The sequence below is a fragment of the Nicotiana tabacum genome, chromosome 23, assembly GCF_000715075.1.
Source record: "Nicotiana tabacum cultivar K326 chromosome 23, ASM71507v2, whole genome shotgun sequence".
In the NCBI taxonomy this organism is placed as follows: domain Eukaryota; kingdom Viridiplantae; phylum Streptophyta; class Magnoliopsida; order Solanales; family Solanaceae; genus Nicotiana; species Nicotiana tabacum.
In genome coordinates, this window is record NC_134102.1 from 114657697 (window position 1) to 114671005 (window position 13309).

A 13309-nucleotide genomic window follows, 5' to 3' on the forward strand; every position below is an offset into this window, starting at 1 on the left:
CAAGGTCGATTGAGGTTGCAAGTTGGGATTTGCCGCTCGAGTTTTCGTGGTCCGAAGGGTCCAGTTGAGAGCTATCCGATCATTGAGTGGTTGTAATTTAAATCCACAATCATCAATACAAAGGTTCACTTCTCTTTCTATTTTGTTTTTCTCATTAATGTTTTGGGTCACTCTGTTTTAATTTAACTTTGAGTATGATATGATCGAGTTCGCATCTGAGTGTGCTAAGATTAATTTATTCTCATGTTGAGTATTTGTTAAGATTAATTTCTTGTCCTTTTTAGTAGTTCATATGGTTAATTTTATTGATGAATATGTATTAATTCGTTACTTTTCTTGTTTATTCAATGAAGTAATGGCTTTCCATTTTAGCATGCTTTAGTTTCATTTTGATCTCCTATCTTAGTGACTAAATTGGTCCTGCCTGTATCTATCTATTCCTGTCATAAATTTAGTCTAGTTTCAAATATTGGTTAGCAGTAAAATTATAAGAGATTAGGTTGGGCCATGATTGGTGTAAGACTTTAATTGGATTTCCCTAACGTATTTATGGGCTAATTGTTGCACATGACAAAAAACAAATAAATATTCACAAGCTAGCCAACTTTTTCCATAATTAATTTACTTCATTTCCTCCATAACAATATACATACCTCATGACCTTACAATAATGTCAAAATTAGTAATTGAATAATATTCTAACACCGTAGCTTGATTTAGGCGCGATTAATAATAAATCATCGTGACTATGGGTACGGTTCCTGTGGCATAGTCATGATACGTAAACCCCAATTCAAGTGCGCGTTTCACGCGACTTGACCATAAATTCAAATAATAATAAAAATAAACATGTTGTAAATCGCGGGTGCGTTTCATGTGGCGCGGTTTGCAATGTGTACCAAAACGACAAGTGTGCGACATCGCGACTTGTTCAAATAAATTCCATAAATATTAAAAAGCGGTAAAAGACAAAAATGCATAATGGGTTTAAAACATGCAATAAATCAGATAATTACGCCAAGTATTAATTGTTAAGAGACTGTGCTAAAACCACAGAACTCGGGAGTGCCTCACACCTTCTCCCAGGTTAACAGAATTCCTTACCCGGTCTTTTGTGTTCGCAGACCAAAAATAAGAGTCAAATTTCCTCGATTTGGGATTCTAAAATAAATCGGTGACTTGGGACACCATAAATTATTCCAAGTGGCGACTCTGAATAAATAAATAATCTTATTTCGAATAATGTCACTTAAATTAAAAAAAACTCCCCTACACATCACCCTTCGTGCTTTTACTCTCATCCTCACCTGATAATATAAATGAAATGGCATGGCATCACCCTTCGTGCTTTACACTCTCAATGGCACGGCATCACCCTTCATGCTTTACACTCTTCCTTACCAAGTACATGTATATCATTAACAAGCAAGGTAGGTATAAGTCGTAATGGCGCCCAACACTACAGCTAGGCAAGCCAACTAATAAATTAAGCATACATTGATAAAATTTAAAACCAAGAAAACATAAACCCAAACTCTACCAATGTTTGTACCAAGACCTGGTGTCACAAGTGAATGAGCATCTAGTAGATTATACAAAATTCCAAATACTGTCTGAAATAAAATAGACAGAATATAAATATCAGAAGAGACATTGGTAGCTGCAGAACGGCTCAGAAAGGCAGCTCACCACTATGCCTCTAGATGACGTGGGTATGTGATGATAGGTCCTCCACTAGTACCTGTCTCAGATCCTGCACAAAAAGTGCAGCAAGTGTAGTATGAGTACGTAAACAACGTGTACCCAGTAAGTATCAAGCCTAATCTCAAAGTGGTAGAGACGAGATGGCCGACTTTGACACTCACTATAGGTCAATAACAATTGAAATAAAACTAGGATATTTAAATCAATGTGATTTGCAGAATTTATTTAATCAGCGAAAATAATCAAATTCCTTCAAATGTATCAATTTTCAATATATTAATTAAATTTCTTTAATTCAAATAAATTCTAATTTATCAATTAAATCTCATTTACAGGAGTAACAATTAATTCCTTAACAAGAAAGAATAATAATTCATTAAATTCCAAAGATTTTCCAATTTACTAATTAGCTTTACAAGCTGAAATAAATTATTAAAGTATCGTGTAATTATTATTATTATTAAGCACGATTTCTGCCGAGGACGTACGGCCCGATCCAGAGTGTCATGTACACTGCCGAGGGACGTGCGGCGCGATCCATAGATGCATCTATCCTGCCGAAGCGTTCGGCCCGCCCACAAGAAAGGAGGACATTTTTATGTACCTCCGGAAGGAGAGTATATTTATTATGAGATAAGTTTGGGAGGAAGAATAATTTCTTTAATAATTAATAATTTAAACAGAGAATCGAGTATATGAAGTTTTCATCCTTTAATATCTTTATCTAACAATCCACAATATATATTCATATATATCAATTAATATTATTTTAATCAAAGAATACAATTTACACAAGTAATGCATGCTTTGAGTCCTAAATTACCCGGACTTTAGCATTTATAGTAGCTACGCAAAGACTCTCGTCACCTCGTGCGTACGTAGCCCCCACATTTAGCAATAATTATTTAATTTTTTAATCACCTATGAGGTAATTTCTCCCTCACAAGATTAGACAAGAGACTTACCTCGTCTTGCTCCAATTTAATCCAAGATTTTGCCTTTTCCATGATTATCCAACTCTGTCTGGCTCGAATCTAGCCAAAATAATTCAATACAATCACTAAAAATTGTAGGAAATAAATTCTATAAGGAAATACTACATTTTTAATAAAAATCTCGAAATTAATTAAAAATTCGCCCGCGGGGCCCACATCTCGGAATCCGACGAAAGTTATGAAATCCGATAACCCATTCAATTACGAGTCCAACCATACCAGTTTCACTCAAATCCGACTCCGAATCGATACCGAAATCTCAAAATTTCATTTCTATGAGATTTCTAAACTTTTCCAAATTTCAATCTCAAAACACTAATTAAATTGTGAAAACAATGATATATTCTTGTATATTGATCAAATCCAAGTTAGAATCACTTACCCCAATATTTTTCCCTTGAAAATCTGCCAAAAGTCATCTCTGCTCAAGCTCAAGTTCGCCAAAAATGGCAAATGGGACGAATGTCCTCTCTTTATAACACTGCCCAGCACTTCGGAACTGGGCCTCGAACAGGGCCTCGATCGCGGCATCGAACATGTGCCTTCGATCAGGGCATCGAGGGTTGGGCCTCGATCCTAGCCCTTGAGCCATACCTTCGATCATGCCATCGAGCCTTACCTTCGATCGCGACTTCGATCACAGGCTCGAGTCTGGACCTCGGTCATGGTCTCGATCAGGGTATCGAGGTTGGGCCTTCGATCATAGCCTCAATCATTGCATCGAGCTTGAGCCTTCGAGCCTTACCCTCGATCATGCCCTCGAGCCTTGCCTTCGATCGAGGTTTCGATACTGAGCCTCGTCCCTGACTTCGACTCAGGCCTCGATCGTGGGCTCGATCTGAGGCTCGGTATCTGGGGCTCGATCTGAGGCTCGGTATATGGGGCTCGGTCTGAGGCTCGATCACATCCCAGAATATGCAGCAGAAGAGAAAATTACAGCAGCTTTTTAAGTCCAACTTTTGATCCGTTAACCATCCGAAACTCACCCGAGGCCCTCGGGACCTCAACTAGATATACCAACAAGTCCTAAAATATCATACGAACTTAGTCGAACCTCTAAATCACATCAAACAACGCTAAAACCATGAATTATACCCCAATTCAAGCTTAATGAAACTAAGAGTTTTCAACTTCTACATTCAATGTCGGAACCTATCAAATCAACTCCGATTGACCTCAAATTTTACACACAAGTCATAAATTACATAATGGAGCTATAAAAATTTTCGGAACTGAATTCCGACTCCGGTATCAAAAAGTTAACTCCCCGGTTAAACTTTCAAACTTTAAATTTCTATTTTAGCCATTTCAAGCCTAATTTCACTACGGACTTCCAAAAACAATTTCGATCACGCTCCTAAGTCCAAAATCACCATATGGAGTTGTTGGAATCATCAAAATTCTATTCCGGGGTCGTTTTCTCAAAATGTCGACCGAAGTCAAACTTAGAACTTTAAGGCCAACTTAAGAAATCAAGTGTTCCGGTTTCACCTCAAATACTTCCAAATCCCGAACCAACCATCCCCGCAAGTCATAAATCATTATAAGCACCTACGGGAAGTTTTATTTTAGGGAACGGGGTTCTAAAAGTTAAAATGACCGGTTAGGTCATTACATATATCATTAACAAGTAAGGTAGGAAGCATAAATAACATCAAGGAGAGTGTTTAAACCACAACACAATATAACAGTTAATATCACAATTTGCCACTAACCACAACCAAATTCCAAACATATAGCAGAATCAATAAATTTCTCAACAAATAGCCCAAGGCTCCACACAACGTATATAAAACCTCAAAACAATCAACAAAGGTGAAAAATACTCAGTATAGGACAACTCCTTCATTAATCCAAATTCTTGATAATTATATTAACTCCTCAATTTAAACTAATTAATAAATATTTGCAGATAAGGGTTCCATCATGGATTTAATTCCAAGAAAATATCAAATCAATAAACACACGAAATTTACGTAAAATCCAAGTGACAATAACACTAAATTTATTATATAAAATACATATTTGACAAACAAGGAACGAGGTGTGATAATTCAAGGATTTACTAATGCCAACAATTATCTAATTTAATACATAAGAATGCTTAAAACTTTAAACCACGAAAATTTGCACATATAAGCCCGAGTACGTACTCGTCACTTTGCGTACTCGGCTTTTTATATTTTACCAATGGCACATAAGACTCGATGCCTAAGGGGCAATTCCCCCAGTCGAGGTTAAGCAAGACACTTACATTTTTGAAGTTGTGTCGATATTCCAAAATCGCATTCTTTCTTGAATTGACCTCCAGACCGCCCAAATCTATCCAAATTAATTGTACCACTATATTAAAATTCATCGGAAACAGTTCCGGATAATAAAATACAAACTTAAAATTTTATTCTAAAAATTCAGCGCGGGGCCCGCCCCTCGAAACCCGACAATTTTTTTACAAAATCCGAACACCCATTCCGATACGAGTTCAACCATACCAAAATTATCAAATTCCGATAACGGATCGCCCTTCAAATCTTAAATTAAAGTATAGAGGATTTCTACTATTTTCAACCCAATTCACTAATTTAGTGATAAAAACAATAATAGATTCATGTAATTTAACCAAAATCAAGTTAGGAATTCTTACTCCAATGTTTCCTTGAAAAACTCTGGAAAAATCGCCTCACACGAGCTTCCTTGTTCCAAAAATGGAAGAATGACACGAATTTGGACTTTATTCTACTGCTCAGGGGTTTGTTCTTCGCGTTCGCGAGACTCCCCTCGTGTTCGCGAAGAACAAATTCTTCAAAAGTCATTTTCAATCTCTTCTCAGACAGCCTCTAGTATAATGGTCATAATCTTTTGTACAAAACTCCAAATGATGAATGGTTTAACTTTCTGAATACTAGACTCCAAGGGCTATAACTTTTATTTGTTGCTAATTTCCCAATTCCTTATAGATTACGAGATATAAGCTTCCAAAATCAGCTCTGTGCAACAGAGATTTCCAAACTCTTTCCGGGCAGCCTATAGTATATCTATCATAACTCTTTGTAAACAACTCCAAATGACAAATGGTTTACCTTTCTGAAAACTAGATAAAAAGGGCTACAACTATTATTTTTGGATCATCTCCAAATTCCTTATAGATTGCGAGATATCAACCTCTAAAGTCAAACAACGAACAGCAAAATGTCCTTCTCCACGAGAACCTCTTCGCGAACGCGAAGAACAAATTCCTAACATCAAAATCCTTCTTTGCGAATGCGAGAGGTTTCTCGCGAACGCGAAGAACAACACCAGAACCAACAACCAGCAGCATTAAAACACCCAAACTTGGTCCGGAACCACTCTGAAACACACCTGAGCCCCTCGGGACCCCGTCCAATCACACCATCCAGTCCCATAACATAACACGGACCTGCTCGAGGCCTCAAATCACATCGAACAACATCAAAATGACAAATCACACCTCAAATCAAAATCTATAAACTTTGAACTTTTACATTCTATATCTTGTGCCGAATCACATTAAATCAATTCGGAATGACTTCAAATTTTGCACACAAGTCATAATTGACATAACAAAAGCTATTCAAATTTCTAGAATCGGATTCCGACCCCGATATCAAAAGGTCAACCCCCCGGTCAAACTTTTCAAACATACGACTTTCGCCATTTCAAGCTTAAATTGGCTACAGACCTTAGATTCACAGTCCGGACACGCTTCTAAGTCCAAAATCACCCAACAGAGCTAACGAAATCGACAAAACTCCATTATGGAGTCGTCTTCACATAGTTCCAACTATGGTCAAAATTCTAAGACTTAAGCTTCCGTTTTAGGGACTAAGTGTCCCAAATCACTCTGAATCATCCGGTAACTAAATTCAACCACACACACAAGTCAATACACATAATACGAAGCTGCGCATGGCCTTATGCCGCTGAACGAAACTTAAATTGTCAAAACGACCGACCGGATCGTTACAATTGTAAGGTCATGAGGTATGTAATTATTTGTGGAAGAATTAGATTTGTTATTTATAGAAAAGTGGGCTAGTTTAGAGAAAGATGAGTAAACTATGTTATTTATTACTTTGGACATGATGAGACTAAATCTTTTGGCCCAAAATCTTTTTTTCTCCAACAGCCCAAAAATCAATTTCCTTAGAAACAAATCGTGGCCCAAGCAAATTATCCAACCCAATATCCCATATTTTGTATATTTCTTAAACAAAACTAATGGCACCACAATCTCATGAACAAAATTAGTAAACAAGCCAAATTATAGTGATTCAATAGACCTTTTATCCGGTTAAATCAACTCAAAACAAAACTTTGCAACTCTAAATTTAACATTATGGTCCAATAAACATATGAACAAGGAAACAATCTGATTCAAATGATCCAAGTATCAATAGAGTGAACTACTACTTCATGCTACCCAATAATCACACCAATAGACAAGAAGGTAAATGGACAATTATAATCAGTGAAGAAAGGGAAATAACATGCCTTTGATATAAATTAACAAAGTTGAAATTACAAGAGCGCTAAACAAATCGACGAGTGTTGACTGGAGCTTTCACCGGCCACGAAACCTCGAACAAAAAATCGCGACTTGCAACCCCGATCGACCTTGCAAGATCGGTGATTTAGTGGCTTGTTTTTGCTATGTTTAAAGCTATTTTTTTGGGAGGGGTGATTTTGCTGGATTTTTCGAAAGAAAGACGAAGAAAGAATGACACGAGTAGAAATTTCCTTATCCTAGAAGAAGAAAATAAATTTCTCTCAATTCCTTCCTCTCTATTTTTTCTCTCTCTTCTCTTTTCTCCTCACATTTATCTTCTATTTATAGAAAAGTTTTCGATTTTTTTCAGATTATTTATTTATTTATTTATTATTTTTTAATTAAAAAGAATTCCCACTTCTCATTTTTTAAAAAAAATAAAAAATATTTCCCCACTTTCCTTTACTTTTATTTTTTATTTTTTTTTTACTTTTATTATATTTAAATTCCCACTTTTATACTTTTCTTTTTTTATTTTCCACTTATTTTACTTTTCTTTTTTAAATTTCCACTTAATTTTACTTTTTTTAAATTTTCAGCTACACTTACTTTTACTTTTTAATTCCAACTTTATTTTACTTTTTATTTTTTAAATTTTCACATTCTTTTACTTTTATTTTTTAAAATTTTCCACTTTATTTTACTTTTTTTATTAAACAATTTCCACATAATTGTACTTTTACTTTTTAATTTTATATTTCTATTTTTTTTAATTCCCATCTGAATTTTGTTTTAAAAAAATAATAATTAATTTTTATTTATTTTTGGTTTTTAATTCATTTTATTTAAAAATAAAGGTAAAGATAAAAATAATACTAATAGTAATAATTGACCTTTTAAATTATTATTAATTTTTACCCTATATAAAAAAATATAACAAAGCTAAAAAATATATATTAAATTTTTGAAAATATTTACATAGTAGAAGGTGATAAAAATTCAAATATAATAAAAAATTAGGTATCATAGTAATTAAAAAGACAGCATCTAAAGAATCATAAAACTAAATAAAATAAAAACCTACGGAAAAGGATCCCAAGAATCCTAACACTAAAGGAAACAAGAACTAAAGGAAAAAAAACTCGTAAGACGAGAATTCCAAAACCCAAATAATGCAAATTCTAAAGAATTCTAAACCTAAAAGGAATTAAGCACACATCACTTTTTGATTTTTTCCAAAAAACTTAACGATTATATTTACAACTATATCCAACATATAATGCACTTACGAAAGGTACAAAAGACGAACGACATTTCGATAGGGCCTTAATACTTTTAATATATATATATATATAGTAGATAGATAGATTGTTGTTTAAAATCTACTCGATTTTTCTGTTCAATTTATTTTGTTTTTTTCTAGGAAAAAGGCTTAGCTTTGTTATAAAATAAAGACTATAAAAGAAATAAACTGAAGACAAGTATAGAGGGAGATTGATATTTTATTTAACTTTCAAAGTTATGTTCATAATGAAGTAAAAACTCCTTTATTTATAGAAGAAAGGAAGCAGTTGCGAGGCTTTTCAGGAAGCAGCTGTGAGGCTTTTCAGGAAGCAGCTGCAAGGCTTTTCTTTAGGTGCTTGTAATTTGTCTACATGAGCTGCTTGCAACCTGCCAGTTTAATAAGAAGCTGCTGCAAGTCATTTCATTGAGCTGCTTGCAACCTGCCTGCATCAGCTACTTGTAGATAAATTTCAACATAGTACTAAATGGATAATCTTCTTCGGGAAGATTATCTATAGCGGAGTAATAAATGGACATCCACAATATAATTATTTTCATAACACTCCTCCTTGGATGTTCATTAAAAGATAATGTGCCTCATTAAAACATTACTAGGAAAAAACCCTGTGGAAAAAATCTTAGTGAAGGAGAAAGAGTACACATATTTATTAATACGCATTGCTAGCTGCCTCATTAAAAACCTTATAAGAAAAATCGTGTGGGAAAAAAGCTTAGTAACGAAAAAAGAGTACATCGCGTATTTTACTCCCCCTGATGAAAATCTTGTTTCAAATATTTAAGTCTCCGCATTTCAATCTTGTATACCATCTTCTCAAAAGTTGAAGTTGGTAAAGATTTAGTGAATAAATCTGTCAGATTGTCATTTGAACGGATTTGTTGCACATCAATATCACCATTTTTCTGAAGATCGTGTGTGTAGAATAATTTTGGTGAAATGTGATTCGTTCTATCTCCTTTTATAAATCCCCCCTTCAATTGGGCTATGCATGCAGGATTGTCTTCGTATAAAATTATGGGTCTTTTCTCATATTCCAAACCATATTTTTCTCGAATGAAATGAATTACTGATCTCAACCATACACATTTCCTACTTGCTTCATGAATATCTATTATCTCAGCATGATTTAAAGAAGTAGCAACAATAGATTGATTTGTGGAGCGCCATGATATAATAGTACCTCTACATATAAATACGTACCTGATTTGAGATCGAGCTTTATGGGGATTAGATAAATGGCCTGCATCTGCATAACCAACAAGATCTGCACTACCTTTGTTAGCATAAAACAAATCCATATCAAGAGTTCCCTTTAAATATCGCAATATATGCTTAATCCCATTCCAATGTCTCCGTGTAGGAGAAGAGTTATATCTTGCTAGTAAATTAACAGAAAATGCTATGTTAGGCCTTGTAGCATTAACAATATACATAAGTGCATCAATTGCACTAAGATAGGGTGTTTCAGGACCAAGGAGTTGCTCATCCTCTTCTGGAGGTCGGAGTGGGTCCTTATTCACTTCAAGTGATCGAACAATCATTGTTGTACTCAATGGGTGTGCTTTATCCATGTAAAAGCATTTTAAGACCCTTTATATATAGGCAGATTGACGGATAAAGATCCCTTCTGCTAAATGTTGAATTTGCAGACCAAAACAAAGTTTTATCTTTCCAAAATCTTTCATCTCAAATTCTTTCTTAAGATATTCAATTGCCTTTTGGAGCTCTTCTGGAGTTCCAACAAGATTTATGTCATCAACATAAACAGCAAGTATAACAAATTCTGATGCCATTTTCTTTATAAAAATACATGGACAAATAACATCATTTATGTAACCTTCTTTCAGCAAATATTCACTAAGGCGATTATACCACATGCGCCCAGATTGCTTTAAACCGTACAAAGATCTTTATAATTTGATCGAGTACATTTCTCAAGACTTTGAATTATATGCTTCGGGCATTTTCAATCCTTCAAGGATCTTCATATAGATTTAGTCAAATAAGTCATATAGGTTAAGACTTGTATCTAAATGGTATGACATCTTCAAGTGTCTGGACTGCTAGTCCGATCCTCACAATCTTTTACAATATTGTGCACAAATATATTATCAACGATCATTTCGTATCAGTTCGCAATCGGCATAACTTGTTGAGATCTCATCACTTTCTTTATTTTCAGGTACCTGAACTTTTTTTGGAGTTTCATGTTATGTCATAGGCTCTTCCAGAGCTTATTTCCTCCTTATTATGATCATTTTGATCATTTGCTCCTATTATTTTCAAGGGTTGTTACCTTTGGAACCGATTGGTCTACCACGTTTCATGCGTACAGTAAACTCTATCCTTCAGGGACTTTAATTTTAATAGGAGCATTTACAGCTGAAATATGATATTTAATTTTGGATCAGCAAATGCTTCTGGCATTTGACTTGAATTATCTTCTAAACAAGGATCATATTAATGATAATTCGATTCATATAGCATATTTTTCAGCTGTTTTATTCCATCCCCCAAATGTTAGAAAAACTAACTCATATCCTCAATCTTCTTTGAAAAATCTATCTTTGTACATTGTGGTAGATAAATTAATCATATACCACACATCAAAAGTTATTAGATAGTAAAAATATTTGGTTTCTAATCCTAAACCAATTATGAGGGGAGGACTTATCATATTTTGTTAGTTTGATACATACAAGTGCTGTTATATGTAATTTAGAAAATCTTAGAGCAACACATGAGGCTTTGTTATCATAAGCAATAGTTTAGCCATTAATAAGAGGTATTCGATGCTAAACTAGCTTTGATATAAACCAACATCATCAAGATGAACTATCTTGATTTCATAATCTGAAAATTATGCTCTTAATTGAGAAAGACAATTTCAAATACCAAACTGCAAGTTGACAATAAACATACATGTAACCATCTTATATATGCATCTATAAATGGTTCACATGATAGGTGAATGGTCCCATATTCACCTTTTATATATTCCAGAATTCGGGGATTTTAGTCCCAACTTTAGCTGGTATAATCAAGTTATTATGAAAATAAGCAACACAAGAGAATTCTTGAAGAATATTCTAGTTCTTCAATATATGTTTATCTGAATTCTCAAATAGCTCATTTAAAAATGGCAAATGAAAACTTCAAGTTTATCATGGCATGTGCTATCTCTAAATAAACTTCTAGTTTACTATGGCATAATCTTTTGCATCAGTAAACTTCTGATTTACTGTGGCTACTTTTATTTTGGTAAATTTTTGATTTACTGTGACTGCTTTTGCATTAGTAAACTTCTGGTATATTGTGATACATGATGTAGTACAAGTTTGAAGAATAAGACAGGTATCTTCTCACATACATATTTACCCTATATGATTGTAGAAACATGAAGATTTTCAATCTTTCAATCATTTATAGTCTCAATATGATAGCCATTTGTATTAGTAAACTTCAGGTTTATTACAACATATGTTTTGACCATAATCATATAATATGAATGACATATTTGTATATAAGTTCTTCGAGAGCCTTCCTTTATTATCCACAATCTAATATTTACCAGACACTACTAGTGTCATGTGTCTTCTAGACAACAATTAGCTCTTCAGCAGTTGTTGATACATTTTGTACTATCAAATATTGCTTAGACAATTCTGGTATCATGAGAGAAAATCATAATCAAATGAACAATATAAAACTAATTCTAAATTTATAAATGACGAAAATTAAGAATTTTAATATTTCTACCACTAACTCTGTGACAAATATCTCCTTCAAGGAGAAATATCATTAACATCTGAATATTTTGTATCAATACAACAACCACATAGTCATTGCATCTTTTAAGGAAAGATACACGAGTTGTTATTTCCTTTGAGGAACTCAATAACTAACCATAATATATTAATGTGGTTGTAGTAGAAAGCATTCTACAAGAATACTTTTGCCTTAGAATGATACTTAATAAAATTATCCAAGATGTTTTAAGTACAACAGGTACGTGCGACAATGATCTTTATGCCACAAAAATAATATTTATATCATTTGTTATTCTAGCTCTTCCGGGGGTGAGTTGTGGTATTTCTTCATTCACTACAGGGAATGAAAATGTGCTTCAAAAATAACTTTGAATAGCTAATTATTTTATTTACGCACAGAAAGACACAATTTCATAATATTTTCCTGCTTCGGGAGAAAATTTCAATTGTGTTACTTCTTCAGGAGCAAATTAAAATACGAAAAATTGAGTATATATTCTCTCAATCATATTACCTCTTCTGGAGGTAAATTGTAATAAATTTATATCAAGAGCACATTCATATTTACGACTTTATTAATATTATCACATTTACTTAAGGGAATGGATTAATATTTATCAAAAATTCTCATCCTTCAGGAAATCGAATATAATTATCTGAAAGCGCATTAATCACATCAATTGTGATGCTTCAACCTCTTTTAAAATATTTACTACTTCAGGAGCAAATCGAGGCGTGCATGTAATATAGAGAATATTTCTCTAGCTTATCTTTAATTGTAACCACAGAAAGCCTAAATTATCACTTCTGGTGGTCATAGGCATATACCACTTCTGGTGGTTAACAAAATTTAGTTACAATGAGATATACGGAACATAACCACTTCTAGTGGTTGTATATTTCTTGCAAACTGTGCTGGAGTTTAAGTGGATTTAACAATGTTATCCACTTTGTAATTCTTTATTAAGATAATTAGGATGAAAATAAATACCAAAATAGGTATTATATACATAACATATAACCAAGCAAG